Raw genomic sequence first — 24,034 nt, 5'->3', positions numbered from 1 at the left:
CTCCTGGGTGTGGGCCCTCGGACCCAGGGTTTTCTCGTTTAAAGGACAATTCTGGGCGATGTGTCCGGTCTTGCGGCAGCGGTAGCAGGCAGGGTCCTTCTGTGGACGGCACTGGTCACTGGTCATCGGAGAGGGCGGTGTTGGCCTCCTCTTCCTCCTCATCCAGGGGACATCCTCAGGGCTATTGGCTAACAGGATCTTCCCTCCTTCCTCGGGCTCCATCCGCAGCTGCAGAGCACTCAGCACAGTGGTCAGGGTTTTGCTCAACTGACGCACTTCCAAGTGCAAACTGTCCAGTTCTTTAGGGGATGTTGCTGGAACCTTAGCTTCAGCAGCCACTGAGGAAAAGGTGGGTGTAGCAGGTACTGGGGTAGCCCCACCCTGGTAACATTGGATGGCATATGTTTCCAGGGGCTGCAGTCCTTTTACAGCCATGTCCTTGAGATTGTCAAAGGTAGCATCTGGATGATCCAGGGACCACAAACGCACTATCCTGCTCTCCTCTGGAGACCTCAGTCCCCGGACAAACTGTTCCTTCAGCATTCTGTTCTCATTCTCAATGCTGGTTGGACTAACCTGGTTCAGAGCCCGCAGGGCCCCTTGTAGACACCAGGCATAGTCCGGAACATTGTCCTCCGGTTGTTGGGAACAGCTGTAAAACCTCATCCGGAGATCCGCCTCAGTAAGGTCCTCAAAGACAGTTTGTAGTTTTTGAAAGATTGCGGACACTGACTCCTGGTCTGCGGCCGACCATGTTTCCACTTCCCGTTCCGCAGCACTGGTCAGTTGTCCTAATACAACGGCGGCTCTTTGTTTGCCGGTCATAGAGTACATGTCTAGGATACTACATATCTTCCGTTTGAATCCAGACAAGGTATCTGGTTTGCCGTTGTACTGGGGGAGCCACTTTGCTCCAGGAATGTACGGTAAAGTCATAGGAATGACAGGTGTTACAGGCGCTGCTGGTGGAGCGGCGGCTTCGGCCTGCTCATCATCGGGCACGGGTTGAACTTCAGGGACGTTGGCCGGTATGGCCGACATCTTGGTGCCCTCCTAGTTAACCGTGGCCTACCTTCTGGTTTTCCTTCCGGTAGGCCGCAGCTCCGCAGGTGACGGTCGTCTTCAGGACCTTGCGTCGCTTGCGTCCTACGTCAGAGCGTTCAGCGACGCTCCTTACAGGACCTGGCGCTTACTGGTTTGACGTCGAGGCGTGGGGCATGTCCGGGGCTTCGCGCTCTTTTGCAGGTACGCCCCTAATTTTCCCGCGGTTACGCCCTTCTTCTCGCCCAGCGGCCCAACAATGGCGGCAACCTTCACCACAACTTTATGCACACAGTTCAGAATAAAGGCGCACAGTGCCCAGTGGCAACGGGCACAACACTATGTTGTTGCAGCGGGCACGCTATCCTGTTCGTGACGCCAGTTGGAGATGACTAGCCCAGGGGGATGGGGATGACTCGGTACCCGGGCCTTTAGCCTTTAGGAATGTCGCGGTGGTCGGCTCCCGGGCCCGTACCCTGGGGTCTCTCTTTAAAAGTTTAAGAAAAGTTTGTGACGCCACCTGTGGCTTCTGGTGAGGATCACCAGCGCTGCGCAGTCCACTGAGGCCGGTGATAAGGCAGCTTGATGGTATGGCTCCCCACAGGTGGAGCTAGGCCTCAGGGCAGTGTATGAAGGGGGATGCAGGACGGGCGAGACCCAGCCGGGTCAGAGCAAGAACAGGGACAGACACGATAGTCACTTCAGTACCTTTTACTGATGGAAATTCAGGCAAGTCCCGGAGCACTGTAGGGTGAAGGGTGCATGTCAGGATCCTCCCCAATGAGCAGTTGTAGGGCCTCCTGTTACTTGCCTCTGCGTAGTAAGTTTCTGACCTGCCTGGAGCTAGGCCTAACTTTGTCTCTGTCCTGCGCTGGCTGACTTTGTGGTAGGGCCTTTTCTTGGAGTACACGCACCTCAGCTTGCAGGGCCTATGTGTCTCCTGGCTCTGTTACGTATCAGCACTTTAGCGATCCTGGGACTTGTAGTTCTCCAGGGATTCCGGTTATGCCTTACTGGGTCATAGAGATTCCGGTAAACTTCGGACCCGGTGTCCGGTAAATTCTTCGGGGTGAGCCAGTTAAGCTCCTCTGCCCCCTAGGTACTAACTCTCCACTCGCCTTCGGCCTACTCCGGCCCTCACTAGGCTATACACACTAACGGCAGCTTGCCGCGCTTCACCGATCTTATGGCGCCGACACACCTAAAACTCACTACTCTGAGCTACAACTGAGTCTTGATCTGGATAAGCTCCACTGCAGGATAGCAATTGCAGGAGCTGGAACAGGCTTTTGTCCTCTGAGGTAACTCTTCTCAGACTGTACTGGACTCACTGCTAAACCAGAATAGACTAACTGCTGCCTGGCTCCACCTTCCCTATTTATCTATCCCTAACGGGCTCCCTCTGGTGCTCTGAGGTGGAAGGTGGAGATGTGTGAATGGTTATGGGGCCTCTTATGGAGGAATCCATCAATGCACTCTTCCAGGACCTGTGATACCAAGCGCAGCTGGGCGTCACATTATGTTCCCACACAACCCACTTGCACACTATTATATTCCCCACCCAGCCCCCTTACACAGTATTATGTCCCCCACACAGCCCATTTAAACAGTTTTATGTTTCCACACATCCCCCATACAGAAGGATGTCCCCATGCAACCACCCACTCAGAATGATGTCCCCACACAGCCCCCTTACACAGTATTATGTCCCCACACAGCCCCCCTACACAGTATTATGTCCCCACACATCTCCCTTCCCCCGCAGAATGCTGGAACTTTTCTTTTTAAATTACCTAACCCTGATCCCACACTGTCTGGTCTGCGCTGTTTACTGGTGATGTGATGTAGTGATGTCAGCGCACCTGCTGCGCTCTCAGATGCACAGGCTCAGTCATGGAACACGGAGCTGATGACTCCCTTTTCAATCATTGTATTCACTGGTGAAAGTGATACTCCAGGTAAAAGTTGGCCGCATGGCGTGGAATGCCACTACATGAACACCTTTGGCTGTCCCAGTCTGCGGGTTACTCCAGAACAGCCAAAGCGCCGCTTGTGGCCTGCAGGCTGCATTTTACTTAGTTCTGGTTTAGACAATTTAATCTCAGTTTTTTATGTGGTTTTACAATGGTTATTACTATGGTTGCAAGAAAATTAATGCATTCTCTGCTAAGAGGCGCCAATAATACAATCCTCAGAATTAGACTCAGAAGGATCAACCCAACTAAGCCGTCTATATGAGCATGCAGATCATAAAAAGTTGAATAAAATGATAACTTGATATAGTTGTGCTCAAAAGTTTACATACCCCGGCAGAATTTTTCCTTTTTTGGCTTGCTTCAGAAAATATAAATGATAACAAAAAATTTTTTCTCCATTCATGGTTATTGGTTGGGTGAAGCCATTTATTGTCAAACTAAAGTGTTTTCTCTTTTTAAATCTTAATGAAACCCAAAAACATCCAAATGACCCTGATCAAAAGTTCACATACCCTAGTGATTTTGGCCTGATAACATGGACAGAATTTGACACAAATGGGTTTGAATGGCTACTAAAGGTAACATCCTTTATCTATTTGTATATTGAATCATTTATATAAGTGGAAGTGATGATCAGATCGAGTGACACTGCTTTTTCCCCGACAGAAAGACCGGGACTAAGTAACGTTAGGTAATTCCTGTTCATTAGTGTCTTAAGTAGTTGAACGCAGAAATATTGCCTGTATATTTTGTATGTTACAGACTGGATATTGATCTGCCTGTTGATAGTCATCTGTACTGTTTCTTGTTCATCTCTTATCACTACTAAGTCTTTAATTTTTTTTTTTTTAAATAAATAATACCAATTGTGAGTTATTACTGAGTCGCCTTTACTGTGCTGTTGCATTCTCAGATCTTGTTTATAGTCATAGGTGGATTATAATGAGGGCAATCCGGGCGACCGCCCGGGGCCCCGAGCCGGCAGGGGGCCCGCGGCTCCAGGAGGGGTGTCTAATGCCGGATTGCCCTCATTATATGTGCGGGCCGCCGCGGCACATAGCGGTAGCAGTGGCGGGAGGGGGGGCCCGGACCGCTCCCCCAGCAGCGGCCGCCGCTACTTCTTCATCGGCCGGGCCAGCACTGCAGCAGTTAACTTCCCTGTGCTGGCCCGGCCGCGTCACTGCTAGGAGACACGGCCCTGTGCGCGGCTGTGTCTCCTAGCTGTGACGTCACGCAGTGCGCCCCAGCCTGCAGTGCTGCACCGGAAAAGAGACAGAGCAGGCAGGAGGAAAGGAGCCGGGGGATGGTGAGTGTGTGTGTGTGTGGGCGGGCAGATGTGTGTGTGGGCAGGTGTGTGTGTGTTTGTGGGCAGGTGTCTGTGTGGGCAGGTGTGTGTGTGTGTGGGCAGGTGTGTGTGTGTGGGCAGGTGTGTGTGTGTTTGTGGGCAGGTGTCTGTGTGGGCAGGTGTGTGTGTGCGTGTGTATGTATATGTGTGTGTGTGTGTGGGCAGGTGTGTGTGTGTATATGTGTGTGTGTGTGGGCAGGTGTGTGTGTGTGTGGGCAGGTGTGTGTGTGTGTTTGTGGGCAGGTGTGTGTGTGGGCAGGTATGTGTGTGTGTGTGGGGGCAGGTGTGTGTGTGTGTGTGGGCAGGTGTGTGTGTATATGTAGGTGTGTGTGTGTGGGCTGGTGTGTGTGTGTGTGGGCAGGTGTGTGTGTGTGTGTGTGTGTGGGCAGGTGTGTGTGTGTGTGGGCAGGTGTGTGTGGGCAGGTGTGTGTGTGTGGGCAGGTGTGTGTGTGTGGGCAGGTGTTGTATGTGTGTGTGTGGGCAGGTGTGTGTGTGTGTGTGGGCAGATGTGTGTGTGTGTGGGCAGGTGTGTGTGTGTGTGGGGGCAGGTGTGTGTGTGTGTGTGGGCAGGTGTGTGTGTGGGCTGGTGTGTGTGTGTGGGCAGGTGTGTGTGTGTGGACAGGTGTGTGTGTGTGGGCAGGTGTGTGTGTGTGTGTGTGGGCAGGTGTGTGTGTGTGTGGGCAGGTGTGTGTGTGTATATGTGTGTGTGTGTGTGTGTGTGGGCAGGTGTGTGTGTGTGTGTGGGCAGGTGTGTGTGTGTGTGTGGGCAGGTGTGTGTGTGTGTATATGTGTGTGTGTGTGGGCAGGTGTGTGTGTATGTGTGGGCAGGTGTGTGTGTGTGTGTGTCTGTGTGGGCAGGTGTGTGTATATATATGTGTGTGTGTGTGTGTGTGTGTGTGTGTGTGGGCAGGTTAGAAAGTCTTGCCCTGTTGAACACTACACCTGACTTGAGGCCACCACCTCTTGGTTGTCCAATGTTCTTGCTTCTCTAGGGCTCTTCTCATATATTCATTATACCAGCTCCCCAGAATACCAAAGCTAGGGTGGGTGACCGCGAGCCCTGGTGGTGGTCATAACTGCGGCCACCCAGGGGCAATACTCCATAACAACAATCCCCTGAGGTGGTGTAGGATGTAAGGACCTATTCACACTACATTCAGCGCTGCATTCAGGTCTTTACACAAGGCTTACAACTGAATCCCTGAAATTCAGGATTGTGCTGTCTGAAATGAGACATCTGAAAGCAGAGCAAATGGAGCCTAAAGATTCAGACTTTAGCCTCGGTTTGCCTTTGTTCAAATCAATGGCTATGTCAAGGCACATCTGAATGCCATTTTTCAGGGATTTAGATAGAAGCCTGGAAAGAGGAGATGAATGCATTGCAAAATTCAGTGTGAATAGGCCCTTATATCTGGAGTCTTGATATTGATGCCACATGCATTTTACTTGTTTTTAACTTAAAAAAAAAATACACACACACAAATTATACACACACACACACTATACATACACACACACTATACATACACACACACTATACATACACACACATTATACACACACACACATTATACACACACACACACTATACATACACACACACAGATGTGTGTGTGGGCAGGTGTGTGTGTGTGTGGGCAGGTTTGTGTGTGTGGGCAGGTGTGTGTGTGTGATGTCTGTCTGTTTGTGTGGGCAGATGTCATTGTGTGATGTCTGTTTGTATGTATTTTTGTGTTTCAAATGTGTTTATGCGTGTCTGTATATGTTTGTGTGTGTGTATGACTGCATGCGGCCTCCTGCTGAGTATAGTTGGCGCAGTGCGGCCTCCTGATGTCTCTGGGGGGGGCGCCGTGCGGCCTCCCGCTGTGTATAGATGGCTACGTGCGGCCCCCCGCTGTGTATAGACGGCGCCGTGCGGCCCCCCGCTGTGTATAGATGGCTACGTGCGCCCCCCGCTGTGTATAGATGGCTACGTGCGGCCCCCCGCTGAGTATAGATGTCGCCGTGTGGCCTCCTGCTGTGTATAGATGGCTATGTGCGGTCTCCCGCTGAGTATAGATGGCGCTGTGCGGCCTCCTGCTGTCTCTGGGGGGAGCGCCGTGCGGCATCTATACTCAGCAGGAGGCCGCACGTAGCCATCTATACACGTATACTCAGCAGGAGGCCACACGTAGCCATCTATACGGTGCCATCTATACACAGCGGGAGGCCGCACGGCGCCATCTATACACAGCGGGAGGCAGCACGGCGCCATCTATACACTGCGGGAGTCTCAGTGCTTTGCAACAGCAGTCAATAAATTCTGCTTGACTAATTCTGAGCACCATAAAGTCTGGTTCGCTTCTAACCTGCTGTCTTCATTTTCAGCTTGCTGAAGTCTAACTCATTTGCTGTCATTCGAGACGATGCCTTTGCTGGTCTCTTTCACCTTGAATACTTGTAAGTGCTCCACTTAATGTCATATTTTTGATTCTGTTCTTCTTCATATTTTGGCATGTGCAATTGTATGAGCAAGTATTCATATGAATTTATGACCTACTTAAACCTTCGAGGACCTTAAATTTTATTCAATCAAATTTTTTTCCAGTTTAAAACTATGGGACATATATGTGCCTTGGTCCTCAAAGGGTTTTTAAAGGGTTACAAACATAAATACGAAAAAAATAATTAAATTAGTGATTTTTGTGTTCATTTAATTTTTATTTGAAGTCCATTTTTTTATATACCTTGAAATTAAGCCCTACCCCATGGAATGAAGCCCTACCTACATGACATCTGAGAGCTACATGGATCCCGCTTGTGAGGTGCCTGTCCATCACTACTATTCAGTTTTAGGGTCCACTCACTAAGCCATATATTCTCTCATGCAAGAGAATAGGGCCAATTATGCTAATGACACTCGGCTCAAACTCTGTCAGAGCTTCAACTGAGTGTGATCCGATTCTCTCGCAGCACAGATATGGAGAAGATGGAGAACTTAATTTCTCCATCTTCTCCATAGTCTCTGTGAGTGTTCATCGGACTGCACTTGGATGACATCCGAGTGCAGTCCAATGTTTTACGTGCACCCGTAGACTTGTATGGGTGCACATGGTCCGAATATCGAATGAGATTATTTTGCTCATGCCAATAATCGCAGATCTGCACTGTCCCATAGTATAACATAGGGCCGAGTCCTATCCGATAAAACATCACATAGCATTCGGCCGTGTTATACGACAGTGTGAGCGAGCCCTTAGAGTCAAGGAATATTTACATGCAGATGATGATATTACTCTCCAAGTGTATATTTTTTTAGGCGAGTTCATAGTAAATGCTTTGCCTTTTTGACATGTGATCAACTAAAGAACAAGAAAGATTTAGGACCTCCCCTATACAGAAACGGAAAATAGTTTGGAGGACTTGCATGTCCTTTTTTTATTTATTATGAGAAAATCATAAAAGATCCCTTTTTTTAACCATGCTGTGACTTTCTGCTGAGGGAGAGGGAGAGAGCTGCCCTATTCAGAGTCTGTAATAAGACCTGCTGACAAAAGTGTTGAAGATACAGTCTAATGTGAATTAACAATGAAAAAAAGTTAATTTCACAAATGGCTTGTATTTTTTTTAATACAAACTTTTTTGTCTTTACAGCTTAAAGGGAATCTGTCATCAGGTTTTTGCCACCTAATCTGAGAGCAGCATAATGTAGGGTTAAAGGCACTGATTCCAGTAATGTGTCACTTACTGGGCTGCTTAGTGTTGTTTTGATAAAATCATTGATTTGTCAGAAGGTAATTATCACTAGATGACTAGTAAGTACTGTAGGACCCCACCCCCATCACTGATCAGTAGATTTCTGTGTACACTGAGCATGGGCAGAAAGCTGCCAATCAGTGGTGTGGGCGGGGCTATACAGAGCGCTGCATTCAGAGAGCTGCTGGATCTGCAGCAGATAAAACGGTGATTTTCTCAAAATGACAACAAGCAGCTGAAAAAGTGACACATCGCTGGAATCAGGGTATCTGCCCCTATATTGTGCTGCTCTCAGATGGGGCAGCACAATTAATATTGTGCCAAATTAATTTCCTGTGAACTATCACATGATCTATCACAGGGGATCATGTGACATGTCACGTGATAAATCAGGTGGGGGGGGGGGGGCCCGCACCTTCTAAACTGCCCGGGGCCCTTGCTACTCTTAATCCACCCCTGTTTATAGTAGAGCAAAAAGACATGGTCTCTCTGCACTACCTCTCTTCATTCTCTAGGTTACAAGGCGCTTTACATCTAGGACCTACAGGATGGCAGGGTGATCAATGCAGAAAATGGATACTCCGGAGTATCCTATTTCTGCATTGATGCTACTGCATTAAGGCAAAGACGTCTCCTGTGCTTTGAACTACAAGGACATCAGATGAGGGTGAGCTGGATTACTTTCCCCTTGTATCATGGCAGGTTGATGCACTGGACAAGTCCCTGGGGCAGAGCAAAGTGATGATGTCATTGCGCTGGGACTCTGACGTCTTGTGCATGCCTCGGCACAATGACACCACCGCATTGGTCCGCCGCGCCTTGCTGCTGTCTGCTGGCAAACTTGCTAGGATTAGGGGTTAGTTACTGTTAAACTACAGTATATCTTTATGCTATGGTACACAGTGAATTGTTAAGTAGTGTTGAGCGAGCACTAAAATGCTCGGGTGCTCGAAGCTCGGGCCGAGCTTGCCGTGATACTCGGGTGCTCGACCCGAGCAACGAGCCCAATGTTAGTCTATGGGAGACTCGAGCATTTTTGCGGTGGCACCCCCGGCAGTCTTTTAAAAGCCTAACAAGTGCCCAAAACGATAGTGACAGTGCTCAAATGACATGGGGACAGCATGGGGATCGCCCCAGGAAGCATTTCTGACCCCCAGGTCACTGCTGTCAACAACGTGGTCAGAGGTATTAAGCCACTTTTACAGGCTCACAATAAAACGAAAGTGAAACTTTTTTCCTGTGAAATATGTTAAGGAACATCCTTTCCAGGGAAAAGACTTGTGTATAAGTTAAAATAAATGACCAAAAACAAAAATACTCCTCCACACCTTCGGCTATGTTCACAAGTAGCATTTTTTATGCGTTTTTGCACTTTTGTATTGCTTTCAACTATGACAAATGCATTCACCGGGAAATGTCATTTTAACATTTTACAACCTTATCTGGCCATGTGCTGTGTGACACATGCATAAAGTGCTGAAAAGACATGGGAACAGCATGGGGAAGACCCCTGGAAGCATCTCTGACTCCCAGGTCACTGTCTAAAAGTGTGCCCATCATAAGTGATCCTTGCCGCATCAGAAGATGCAGACTTGCAACTATCCCCATGCAAGTTCTAGTCCCAGGGCAGTGTTCAATTGTACCTCCCCCATTCCTTGCAATACAAGCGCAAGTATGCAGCCTGCCACCCACCCACCCCCAGGCTGCAATACCATACTGCTTGCTTGCTTGAACTTGAAATTGGGCCTTTTAGGCATGTGGAGGCGGAATCTGGCCACCACGTCATGGCTGTGTTGGCGGCCTGGAATCCATACTCAGTCCCCAGCCGCCCGGCGGCCGGGTGTCCATACTCAGTCCCCAGCCGCCCCGCGGCCGAGTGTCCACACGGTCCCCAGCCGCCTGGGCGCAGTCGTGTGTCCATAAACGGTCCCCAGCGGCCCCCATTTCTCCTTGGAACATCCCCCCACACACTTTTCTTAGCCCGGCCTGCTTTAGGCAGCATTGGACGAGCCCACCAGAGAACCAGACTCCTCCGGTGGGCCCTGAGTTCTCTATCGGTGGAGTTGAGAGTGCCAAGGTGAGGAGCATGATGATGATGACAGAAGTTAGCATCTGCTATGTTTTCTTTTAATGCAAGTGTAAGTGTGCAGCCTGCCACCCACCCACCCCCAGACTGCAATTCATACTGCTAGCTTGCACTTGAAATGGGGCCTTTTAGTTTAGAGGAGGCCGAAGCTGGCCACTACCTCATGGCTGCTTCGGCAGCGAGGTATCCATACTTAGTCCCCAGCCGCCCATATTTGTCCTGGTGTGCCTTATACATAAGATTAAGCGCGTATACCAAAACATTACCTGTGCCCTCCCCAGTGCATTTAGTGGGAAGGAGAGCCTATTACGCTGTAGTGTGTGCATGCCAAACCCCTGTTCATGGTACATGCGAAGATGCCTCCCACCTTGCACCTGTCGTTGCAGACTTGCAACTATCCCCATTCAAGTCCTTGTCCCAGGGCAGTGTTCAATTGTACCTCTCCCATTCCTTGCAATGCAAGCGCAAGTATGCAGCCTGCCACCCACCCACCCCCAGGCTGCAATACCATACTGCTTGCTTGCTTGCACTTTAAATTGGGCCTTTTAGGCATGTGGAGGCGGAATCTGGCCACCACGCCATGGCTGTGTCGGCGGCCTGGTATCCATACTCAGTCCCCAGCCGCCTGGTGGCCGGGTGTCCCCGCTTGCTCCCCAGCCTCCAGGGGGTGGCCGGGTGTCCATACTCGGTCCCCAGCCACCCCTATTTGTACCGGTAACCTTTCCCACACTTTTCTTAGCCTGGCCTGCTTTAGGGCAGCATTGGCCGAGCCCACCGGACTATCAGACTCCTCCGGTGGGTCCTGGCTTCTCCATCAGGGGAGTTGAGAGTGCCAAGGTGAGGAGCATGATGAGGATGATAGAAGTTAGCATCTGCTTTGTTTTGTTGTAATGCAAGCGCATGTATGTAGTAACGGCTAGGCCTGAGGAGGTCAGCGTTTTGGCGCATATCCTACCTCCTCCGAGGATTGCTGGATGTTTTCCTGCTACTATCCAAGTTCTATGACTCCCGTTAAAACAAAGCTTCAGGTGATAAATGATGGATGAGGTAGTGGCAAAGGAGAAAGAGCAGGAGGAACAGGGACCATTCACATCAATATCAGGCCAGTCAACCAAATATGTCTTGTAGGATATGTTTCTGTAACAAAAGGAGCGGTTCGGCTACACAGTTATAGGGCATACAGTGAGTGCAATGCCTAACAAAAATTTCGAGGCACTCCAATGCCCCTTGGAAATGACATGGAGGTCAGAGGGCGTTAACTAAACCTTTTTTTCCATTTATAGCAACTGGGTCTCCTGTGCACTGTTGGCCTAAGCAGTGAATGGAATGCTTTCCAAAAATTATGAGGTACTGCAATGCCCCTTACAAGAGCCATGTATGGCACCCCAGGGGTCTGGTCACCACAGTAATAGAGATTATGTCGGAGAGCAAGTGGGAGGTTTCCTGGTCAGGATCCCTTAAACATGCAACATCCTCCTGCCCCAGTCCTGGGAGGGGAGAATTCTGCCCTTATAAACTGGATCTGGGGTGGAGTTGAGTGAGTCAGAGAACAGAGAACAGTCAGAGTCAGAGTGAGAGCAAGGGAAAGTAACAGCAAGGAGCTCTGTAGGAGCTAGGAGCTAAAGACCAGAGGCTGGAAGCTGAGCAGAGCTCGCCCTGGCAGAAGACAATAGGAACCGGACACAGGAGTCCGAAGCTGTGAAGACTTATATATCCAGCAGCAGAAACCATCCGGCAGGGGATTTCAGGTCCTCTGGCCATAGAAGCCCGGAAGCTCAGTCACAAGGAAGGGACCAGCACCGCCGTCGTGGAGCGGAGGCTAACAGAAGGCCCCAAGTCACCAGCCATTCGGGTGAGCACTACACGGTACACTCAGGGACGTGGGCTACTTCTACCCGCTTACAGCAAGGTAGCCAGGAAGAGTGCAGACAGACGGGGAGGCCTACAACTCCACCTGGCCAGGGGAACTCCTGCTTGCTCACAGACTGACCAGGCCTCTTATGCTAGCCAGTACTCCCGGGAGGGTCTACCTTATAATCATCAGTAAAGACCCTGAACTGCACTGCAAAGACTCTGAGTCATTCCTGCTGCGCTCGTGCACCATCACCCCCATCATCCACACTCACTGCCCTGAGGCTAGACTCCTCCCAAGGGGAGTTATCCCTTTTTATGCTGTGCACACAACACCAGCCTCAGCGGTCTGCCTCGCAGCGGTGGTACTCCCTGACCGCAATCCACGGGTGGCACAGTCGGACAATTAACCTCAAAACCTAAGAAAGATTGCCACTGGTTTGACCAGCCTGAGCCACGGGACCGGGTCACCGCCACGGAGACTACAGACCCCAGAGACCCGGCACCGGGTATCCCACACACGTGTACACACGGCCCAGGGGGCGCGTCACATGCAGTACAGCATATTACAAACATAAGTCCCATTATTGGGGAGTGGGTGTCCCATAGTATTTGCTTATACCTTGCAAGCAAAAGCTGCCAAAAATTAGGACGGAGCAACTTGTAATGCCCCTTACAAGAGCCATGAAGTACAGCATATTACAAACATAAGTCCCATTATTGGGGAGTGGGTCTCCCATAGTATTTGCTTATGCTTTCCCAGCAAAAGCTGACAAAAATTAGGACGGAGCAACTTGCAATGCCCCTTACAAGAGCCATGCAGTACAGCATATTACAAACATAAGTCCCATTATTGGGGAGTGCGTCTCCCATAGTATTTGCTTATGCTTTCCCAGCAAAAGCTGCCAAAAATTAGGACGGAGCAACTTGCAATGCCCCTTACAAGAGCCATGCAGTACAGCATATTACAAACATAAGTCCCATTATTGGTGAGTGGGTGTCCCATGGTATTTGCTTATGCTTTCCCAGCAAAAGCTGCCAAAAATTAGGACGGAGGAACTAGCAATGCTGGCACCCTGGTGGTATAGTGGTGGTGGAGGCTGAGGATAAGGAGAAGAAGAGTAAACAGCCGAAACGAGGAAGTGCATACCCATGTGTGGGTGTGAAGCGGTGCAAGTGAATACACATCCCGAAATAACACAGTGGATTTGACTTTATGTTACTCTGCTGTCATTTGGTGGTGATGAGAAGTCTGGCCCAATCCAGCCCTTGTTCATTTTGATAAGGGTCAGCTTGTCAGCATTATCAGTTGACAGGCGAGTGCGCTTATCAGTTATAATTCCCCCAGCGGCACTAAAAACACGCTCCGATAACACGCTAGCGGCAGGGCAGGCCAGGACCTCCAAGGCGTACAGAGCGAGTTCATTCCAAGTGTCCAGCTTGGATACCCAATAATTAAAAGGCACAGAGGAATCACGAAGGACGCTGGTACGATCGGCAAGGTACTCCCTCATCATCTTTTGAAACTTTCCACTCCTTGTGAGAGTACCCCGCGCCTCAGGGCCTGTAAGCTGGGCGGGTGTCAGAAAACTGTCCCAGAACGTTGACAGTGTTCCCCTGCCTCTGCTGGATTGGAGTTGCATCTCTCTCGCCTGTACACCTTGGTTGGGCAACGAACTGTGACCTCTGCCGCTAGCGTGTTCAGATGGAAATTTTTTTAAGAGTTCTGCAGCAAGGGCCTTCTGGTATTGCCCCATTTTTGTAGACCTCTCCACCTCAGGAATAAGAGAGTGAAAGTTCTCCTTGTAGCGGGGGTCTACAAGTGTCACCAACCAGTAATGACTGTCACCCAACATTTTGACAATGCGAGGGTCACGGTTAAGGCAGCGTAACATAAAGTCAGCCATGCGTGCCAGACTGGTAACGGGCAAGATTTCCGTGTCCTCACCAAGATGACGACTGACCATGCTCTCCTCCTCCTCCTCCTCTTCCTCCTCTCCCCTGTCCTCAGGCCACCCACGCTGAACCGACGGTATGACACTTGTACAGGTACTACCGTCTACAACGCATGATAGCAGCTCCTGTTCTTCCTCCTCCTCCTCCTCCTCCTCTCCCTCATTGCCCCCCAATGCACGTTGGGATGAGATGAGGCTGGGCTGTGTGTAATCGCCCGCTACGGCTTCTTGATCCATCTCATCATACTCTGGCTGCAATGCCTCCTCTTTAATTCTCTGCAGAGAGCGTTGCAAAAGACAGACAAGTGGGATGCTGACACTAATGATGGCGTCATCACCACTCACCATCTTGGTGGCCTCCTCAAAGTTTGTCAGGATGGTACATATGTCAGACATCCAGGTCCACTCCTGAGGTCTTATGTGTGGAGTCTGACCTGAATATCGACGGCCTTGTTGCAGCTGGTACTCCACAACTGCTCTCTTCTGCTCACAAATCCTTTGCAACATGTGGAGGGTAGAGTTCCAACGTGTGGGGACATCACACACCAGTCGGTGTGCCGGAAGCTGCAAACGCTGCTGCAACACAGCAAGGGCGGCGGAAGCTGTAGCCGACTTGCGAAAATGAGCTGACAGGCAGTGTACTTTCACGAGCAGATCTGGCAACTCGGGGTACGATTTAAGAAACCGCTGAACCACGAGGTTAAGCACATGAGCCAAGCATGGTACGTGTGTGATCTCACCTCGCCTCAGAGCCGCCACCAGGTTACGGCCATTGTCACACACGACCATGCCGGGATGTAGGTTCAGCGGTCTCAGCCACAGATCGGCCTGCTCTTTCATAGCTGTCCACAACTCACAAGCAGTGTGAGGTTTATCACCTAAGCTTATGAGTTTCAGCACAGCCTGTTGCCGCTTGGCGGAGGCAGTACTGCAATGCTTCCAGCTTGTAACTGATGTGGTGATATCTGAGATGGAGGCTGAACATGAGGAGGAGGAGGAGGAGGAGGATGCGCAGGAGCTGTACACTGTGGGGGCAACTCTGACTGACATAGGGCCCGCAATCCTCGGTGTGGGGAGGATGTGTTCCGTCCCAAGGTCCGACTGGGTCCCGGCTTCCACTATGTTTACCCAGTGTGCCGTCAGAGAGATGTACCATCCCTGGCCACAAGCACTTGTCCACGTGTCCGTTGTCAGGTGGACTCTCCCAGTAACTGCGTTGTTGAGGGCACGGCAGATGCTTTGGGACACGTGCTTGTGTAGTGCGGGGATGGCACACCGGGCAAAATAGTGTCGGTTGGGGACCGAGTACCGAGGGACGGCCACCACCATAAGATTGCGGAAGGATTCTGTCTCCACAAGCCTAAAAGGCAGCATTTCCAATGCAAGCAGTCGTTAAATGTGCGAATTTAGGACTGTGGCCTGTGGGCCGTTAGCTGCGAATTTCCGCTTTCGTTCAAAGGTCTGGGATATGGACAATTGAACGCTGCGGTGGGACGTGGACGTGGACGTTGATGCTGTTTCTTGAGAAACTGCCATAACAAGTGAAGACTGAGAGGAGGGGGCATCTTTACATGCAGTATGGACAGGGGATTGCCTTGCACACACAACAGGGTGTTCTATTGAACGCACAACAGTGGAAGAAGCAGTGGTGACACCCGCTGACACTGGTCGTGAACCCTGGGTTTCGCCCCACAAAGTCGGGTGCTTTGCTGCCATGTGCCTGATCATGCTGGTGGTGGTCAGGCTGGTAGTTTTGTCACCCCTGCTGATGCTGGCATGGCAGGTGGAACATATGGCCTTTTTGGGGTTATCAGCAGAGTCTTTAAAAAAATTCCAGACTCTGGAAGACCTACCGCTTGTACTGGCAACGTCCCTCGTGTTGGTGTTACGGGGAACGGTTGCCTGCCTTCTGTCTGCGGCCACCACACTGCTTCTTCCTGCCTGTTGGGGTACTCTGCCTCCCTCCCCCTGTGTGCTGCTGGCCTCACTCTGCATGTCCTCCTTCCACGTTGGGTCAGTTACTAGATCATCCACCACCTCCTCCTCTTCCACTTGCGCACCACGATCCTCCTCCTCACTTCCTGGCAATTGTGTCTCGTCATCGTCCACCTCTTGTGACAGATTGCCAACGTCGACTTCCTGTGGCCGTGGCTGTTCAAATATTTGGGCATCGCAACATGGGATCTCCTCTTCCACCACTTCAAGCGTATCAGGCGAGGGGCCCAAATATGGAAATGGACCAGTGAACAGCTCTTCAGAGTGTCCAAGTGTGGGATCACTTGCTGTCTGACGACACTCGGCATGGTGGGAGGAAGGAGCATCAGGGTGAGGAGGAGTATGCGGTCGAGACTCACGGCTACTAAGAGTTGACCGTGTGGAAGCCAGACCGGAGGTGGTGGTGCCCAGGTAACTGGAAGTATTGTCTGCTATTCAATTAATAACCTGTTCACACTGATCAGTTCTCAATACTGGTGTTGTTCTGTGCTTCCCTAGTAATTCGGTCAAGAAGAGGGAGCGAGAAGATGTGGCTGTTGGTTGTGGCACATTTTCACCTTGGCCACGGCCCCGTCCTCTGCACGAACCATCACCAGAACGTCCACTTCCACGTCCCTTGCCACGCGCCTTGCCCATTGTAAATTAAGTAAAATAGCTTACACTTGCACTATCAATGGAAAAAGGGTAATAAAGAGTAGATTAGAACCGTGGAAGAGGAAAACCACAGTTATTGTTTACTGGGGTATACCACACTTTTTTAAATAGAGATATTTGTGGCTGAACAGTGAGCGACACACTCAAACTGCTTTTTTTTTAGATACCAAAGGCCCAAAACTGGATAGTACAGTGATTTGACCCGTGGAACTGCGAAACCACACTGGGATGTCGGGCCTACACAAGACTATTTTCAACAGATATATTTTTGTGTCACAACAGTCAGGAGACACTACTGTTTTTCTTTACGGAAAAAACGACCAAAACCTGAATAATAGAGATTTTTTACCGTGGAATATCAAAACCACAGTTATAATTTACTGGTGTATACCAGGTTTTTTAAAATATATATATATTTGCGGCTGAACAGTGAGCGACACACTCAAACTGTTTTTTTTAGATACAAATGGCCCAAAAGTGGATAATACAGAGGTTTGTACCGTGGAACTGCAAAACCACACTTGTATTTCTCGGGTCTACACCAGACTATTTTCAACAGATATATTTGTGTCTGAAAAATCAGGGAGACACTATTTTTTTTTTTTTTACAGCAAAAAATACAAAAAGCAGGATAATAGAGATTTTTTACTGTGGAACAGCAAAAGCACACTTCTGTCTCTCTGGCCTACACCAGACTATTTTCAACAGATATATTTGTGTCTGAAAAATCAGGGAGACACTATTATTATTTTTATACAGCAAAAAATGCCAAAAACAGGATAATAGAGATGTTTTACCGTGGAACATCAAAACCACAGTAATAATTTACTGGTGTATACCAGGCTTTTTAAAATATATATATATTTGCGGCTGAACAGTGAGCGACACACTCAAACTGTTTTTTTTAGATACAAATGGCCCAAAAGTGGATAATACAGAGGTTTGTACCGTGGAACTGCAAAACCACACTTGTATTTCTCGGGCCTACACCAGACTATTTTCAACAGATATATTTGTGTCTGAAAAATCAGGGAGACAATTTTTTTTTTTTTTTACAGCAAAAAATACAAAAAGCAGGATAATAGAGATTTTTTACCGTGGAACAGCAAAAGCACACTTCTGTCTCTCTGGCCTACACCAGAATATTTTCAACAGATATATTTGTGTCTGAAAAATCAGGGAGACACTATTATTATTTTTATACAGCAAAAAATGCCAAAAACAGGATAATAGAGATGTTTTACCGTGGAACATCAAAACCACAGTAATAATTTACTGGTGTATACCAGACTTTTTAAAATATATATATATTTGCGGCTGAACAGTGAGCGACACACTCAAACTGTTTTTTTAGATACAAATGGCCCAAAAGTGGATAATACAGAGGTTTGTACCGTGGAACTGCAAAACCACACTTGTATTTCTCGGGCCTACACCAGACTATTTTCAACAGATATATTTGTGTCTGAAAAATCAGGGAGACACTATTTTTTTTTTTTTTACAGCAAAAAATACAAAAAGCAGGATAATAGAGATTTTTTACTGTGGAACAGCAAAAGCACACTTCTGTCTCTCTGGCCTACACCAGACTATTTTCAACAGATATATTTGTGTCTGAAAAATCAGGGAGACACTATTATTATTTTTATACAGCAAAAAATGCCAAAAGCAGGATAATAGAGATGTTTTACCGTGGAACATCAAAACCACAGTAATAATTTACTGGTGTATACCAGGCTTTTTAAAATATATATATATTTGCGGCTGAACAGTGAGCGACACACTCAAACTGTTTTTTTTAGATACAAATGGCCCAAAAGTGGATAATACAGAGGTTTGTACCGTGGAACTGCAAAACCACACTTGTATTTCTCGGGCCTACACCAGACTATTTTCAACAGATATATTTGTGTCTGAAAAATCAGGGAGACAATTTTTTTTTTTTTTTACAGCAAAAAATACAAAAAGCAGGATAATAGAGATTTTTTACCGTGGAACAGCAAAAGCACACTTCTGTCTCTCTGTCCTACACCAGACTATTTTCAACAGATATATCTGTCTCTGAAAAATCAGGGAGACACTTATTATTTTTATACAGCAAAAAATGCCAAAAACAGGATAATAGAGATGTTTTACCGTGGAACATCAAAACCACAGTAATAATTTACTGGTGTATACCAGGCTTTTTAAAATATATATATATTTGCGGCTGAACAGTGAGCGACACACTCAAACTGTTTTTTTTTAGATACAAATGGCCCAAAAGTGGATAATACAGAGGTTTGTACCGTGGAACTGCAAAACCACACTTGTATTTCTCGGGCCTACACCAGACTATTTTCAACAGATATATTTGTGTCTGAAAAATCAGGGAGACACTATTTTTTTTTTTTTTTACAGCAAAAAATGCAAAAAGCAGGATAATAGAGATTTTTTACCATGGAACAGCAAAAGCACACTTCTGTCTCTCTGGCCTACACCAGACTATTTTCAACAGATATATTTGTGTCTGAAAAATCAGGGAGACACTTATTATTTTTATACAGCAAAAAATGCCAAAAACAGGATAATAGAGATGTTTTACCGTGGAACATCAAAACCACAGTAAGAATTTACTGGTGTATACCAGGCTTTTTAAAATATATATATATTTGCGGCTGAACAGTGAGCGACACAACTGTTTTTTTAGATACAAATGGCCCATAGAACTGCAAAACCACACTTCTATTTCTCTGGCCTACACCAGACTATTTTCAACAGATATATTTGTGTCTGAAAAATCAGAGGCACACTTTTTTTTGGGGGGGGGGGCACCAAAAGGTTAATAAGATGGGTATTTGTACATTGTGAAGGAGGAAAAAAAAAAGAGGATTTAGAAAAAAAAAAGGATTTTTCCTGGCCCCCGGAACCTGGAGCTAAGTCCAGCAATTTCAGCAACAGGAGCAGCGCACAGGACTGTAATGCAGCGTTTGCTGGTATAACCACTGCGTCTCCTATACAGCCTGCCTGCCTGCCTGATATACCTGGGATGGATATTAGTCCTGAGAAGGACTGTTTGTTTGATCTGGCAGCCTTTACAGACCCTACACTAGCTATTTTGCAGGATATATCTCTCCCTAAATCAGCAGTGCTGTCCCTACACTGTCTGATCCGGAGCGACTGTGTCCAAGATGGCGCCCGGTTTTTAAATACTCGAGGTGACGCTGTGCGGCCTGCCAATCACTGTAATGCCCACAAACAACATGGCTGCGGCATTACAGTGACTGGCTGGCAATCCCTGTATGTTCATTGGCTCTGTAAAGAGCGCCAAACATGCAGGGCGGAGACCCGAGCTCCCGCCCGAGTAACCCGGAAATGCTCGGTGCTCGCCGAACATCCCGAGTAGCGTGATGCTCGGGCGAGTACTGAGCAGTGTCGAGCATGTTCGCTCAACACTATTGTTAAGTCATCAATATCTTCATGCAGAACAAGTCCTTGTGGTCATTACTAAATCTTTTGGTGGAATGAACTTTAACTTTATCATTCAGACAATAAAGGAATACTTTATCATAATATAAAATCTCTTTTCTAGGGTAAATAAATCTATCTTTGAAAAGCTTTTCACATGGCTGAAATCTTCTTATCTTTTATTTCTTGTAATTTTGTTGAGCAACCTTCTTCAGCACACTGATATTTTTTTATAGCACCATTGCAGCTTACCTTTGCTGGTTATCAAAAATGGGAGAGATTCCACATCATTTTCTTCATTTATTTATTAGCTTATTCCATGTACAGTAACCAATACAAGCAAGGCACTAATTATATATCTCATGGATATCTATCTATCTATCTATCTTTCGATATCTTTGTACATCTTTAATTCTAAAACATCTGTAATTTCTATTCTGCATTCTATTCCGGTACATGTCGCATGGATGGTGCACACAGACAGCACATGGATGACACACGGATGACGTACACGTACGGCACGTGAATGACGGACACAAACACGCGGACACAGATAACACCAGTACTGTTTTTTCCAGTACCGGAAACATCAGGTGGTTTGAAGGGGACCTAAGTCTATGAGAGTCTCGTTCTGGCCTAGTTTTGGCTTTCATATACTGTACTTACATTGAGCTGTGACTTTTGAGTCGCTCCAACAAACACAGGAGCAATCAGCAGGCCACAAACTGCTGGAGACCGACAGGAGCAGCACTGGGAACAGATGGAACAGAAGAAGGCATCGGCTGGTAAGTATAAGAAAAGGGACAGGAAACTTAGATTAGTAGCATCACTCCAGCACTGCAATAAAAAACCTTATATATTAGTTAACTTTCTAATCTATAATTAACAATCTTTTTCTTTAAATCTATTTTTAAAGCACCACTTCAGAGGTTTTTTTTCAGAACTGGAGTGGTGTTTCTAATCTAAGGTGCCTTACCATAGTCTTATACATACCCACCAACATCTTCACTTATTATCGACGCCACTCCAGTCCCTATCTGGTTTTTGTAACCCGATCCGCCATCTTGTGATTCCAATCCGCCATAGCTCTCTCTTTATAGCACTACTCTAGCATTTTCTCTTATTTTGACCACTTTCTTTGACCACTTCACCACCTGGCTAGTTCACTTCCTTTCCGCTGACATCCCACTCATCTGTCTCTAAGCTTCTATCTTTCACTTCCTCCTTTGGCCTTATTCAATGGTCTTCAGCAACCACTCACAAAGATAGCCATACACTGGACCTCACCTTCACCGGCCTCTGTTACCTATCTAACCTCTCTAACACCTCTCCCTCTTTCTCACCACAACCTACTTACATTCTCTTCCCTCTCCTCTCCAGGTGCACAATCCCCACTCCACAAATTTGCACACCATCACAGAAATCTCAAACACCTTGACCTACACTCACTCTCTGAATCCCTTCTCCCTCTTACAGACATTAGTTCCTTATCCTTACATGATGCAGATGTTGTTTCCGCTATATATAACACCACAACAGCTGCAGCTCTCAATTCAGTCTCCCCCCCTCACACATACCAAAGCTCCCACAATCAACAGGCAACCCTGGCACACCAACCTGACTAAAGAACTGAGACGGGCTTCCAGGGTTGCTGAGCTGAGATGGAAAAGGTACCACTTCAATGAGCACTTCATCACATTCAAACAGTCCCTCACTACCTTCAAGTCCACACTCACTGCAGCAAAACAAACATACTGTACTTCTCATCTCTCATAACCTCCCTAACCAGCTATTCAACACTTTTCATTCTCTCCTTCATCCCCCAGCTGCTCCTCCCTCTCCTCTCATCTCAGCCGAAAACTTTGCCTTATGTTTCAAGCAGAAGATTGAGACCATCAGATAAAGCTTTTGCCTAAAGTCCCCACAGCCTCTCCTCATGTCTACTCAACACTCCTTCTCCAAAACCAGCTTTATGGAAGATCAACTTTCCTCTTTGCTCTTCAAATCACACCTCACCACCTGTGAACTTGACCCAATTCTGTCCCACCTCATCCCTAACCTTACCACAGTCTTCATTCCAACCCTAACCCATCTTTTCAACCAGTAACTAACAACTGGTGTCTTCCCCTCATGTTTCAAACATGCCTCAATCACACCCATCCTGAAAAAGCCCTCCCTTGACCCATCGTCTCTGACTAGCTATTGCTGCATATCACGTCTCCCCTATGCCTCAAAAATACTGGAACAACATGTCCATTTTGAACTGTCCTCCCACCTCTCCTCCTGCTCCCTCTATGACCGCTTACAATCTGGCTTCTGACTGCAACATTCCACTGAAACTGCCCTGACTAAAGTCACCAATGACCTACTAACTGGCAAATCGAAGCGACACTACTCTGTCCTCCTCCTGGATCTGTCATCAGCCTTCGACACACTAGACCATTCCCTCTTAATACAGACTGTCTCATCTCTTGGCATCACAGACCTGCCCCTATCTTGAATCTCCTCATACTTAACAGACCAGACATTCAGCGTGTCACACTCATACACCACCTCCTCATCTTGCCCCCTATCTGTCGGTGTCCCCAAGGTTCAGTTCTAGGACCCCTGCTCTTCTCCATCTACACCTTTGGCCTGGGACAGCTCATAAAATCCCACGGCTTTCAGTATCACCTCTATGCCGACGACACACAGATCTACTTATCTGGACCTGATATCACCTCCTTACTAACCAGAATCCCACAATGTATGTCCGCTATGTCATCCTTCTTCTCTGTTAGATTTCTAAACTTAACATGGATAAAACATAATTCATCATCTTTCCACCATCTCACTCAACCCCCCAACTGACCTATCCATCATAGCCAATGGCTGTCCACTCTCCCCAGTCCCACACACTCGCTGCCTCGGGCTGACCCTGGACTCTAATCTCTCCTTCAAACCACATATCCAAGCCCTTTCCACTTCCTGCTGACTCCAACTCAAAAATATCTCCCGGATCTGCACATTCCTCAACCATGAATCTACAAAAACACTAGTGCACGCCCTCATCATCTCAAGCCTTGACTACTGCAGCCTCCTGCTCTGTGGCCTCCCTTCTACCCCTCTCGCACCCCTCCAATCTATCCTAAACTCTGCTGCCTGACTAATCCACCTGTCCCCCCGCTTTTCCCTGGCCTCTCCTCTCTGTCACTCCCTTCACTGGCTCCCCATTGCCCAGAGACTCCAGTTCAAAACCCTAATCTTGGCATACAAAGCCATCTACAACCTGTCTCCTCCATACATCTGTGACCTAGTCTCCTAGTACTTACCTGAACGCAACCTATGATCCTCACACGATCTCCTTCTCTACTCCCCTCTTATCTCCTCTTCCCACAATTGCATAAAAGATTTCTCGCATGCATCCCCTCTATTCTGGAACTATGAACCCCAACATATCAGACTCTCGCCTACTGTGGAAACCTTCAAAAGGAACCTGAAGACCCACCTCTTCCGACAAGCCTACAACCTACAGTAACCCTCACTGCACTATACCACTGCACTACCATCTCTTCTCTCACCTACAACATCTGCTCTTCCAAGCGTCCCTCCAGTCCCGCATCTTGTAACCGCAACTTCAGACTGACTAAGTCAGAAATAGCGGTCACAAGTTCTATGAGATAGAACAAAGCCAGAACGAGGCTCTCACAGACCTTGCAGTGATCCGGCAGGTGATAAACTGCTGGAGACTGACCAGAGCAGCGGCGATAGAAGTTGAAGATGACGACGTGAAAGTATAAGACTAGGTGCAGAGACCTTAGATTAGAAGCAACACTCAAGCAGCAAAATAAAATAAAAAAAACGCTGGAGTGGTGCTTTAATATACAGATAATCTGTTTTTAGATTGTAATTGTGATCATTTTGTTTTCAGTACATGATATAACAATTTACTAGTGATGCACTTTGCCTA

General features: G+C 47.7%; 1 long non-coding RNA gene across 1 annotated transcript in view; it reads right to left on the bottom strand.

Moving 5' to 3' along the window:
- The window catches only part of LOC141204063 (uncharacterized), a 64,230-nt gene extending 43,430 nt beyond the window's left edge, over positions 1-20,800 (bottom strand). The window contains exon 1 of the long non-coding RNA XR_012275041.1: positions 20,752-20,800. This is a non-coding gene — a long non-coding RNA (uncharacterized lncRNA). The remainder of the gene's footprint in view (positions 1-20,751) is intronic.
- Positions 20,801-24,034: the final 3,234 nt, after the last annotated feature.

The sequence above is a fragment of the Phyllobates terribilis genome, unplaced genomic scaffold, assembly GCF_046119375.1.
Source record: "Phyllobates terribilis strain yellow unplaced genomic scaffold, ASM4611937v1 Scaffold_2__4_contigs__length_985480577, whole genome shotgun sequence".
In the NCBI taxonomy this organism is placed as follows: domain Eukaryota; kingdom Metazoa; phylum Chordata; class Amphibia; order Anura; family Dendrobatidae; genus Phyllobates; species Phyllobates terribilis.
The sequence above is the reverse complement of the archived record's forward strand: the minus strand, read 5'-3'. Positions and strand labels throughout refer to the sequence as shown.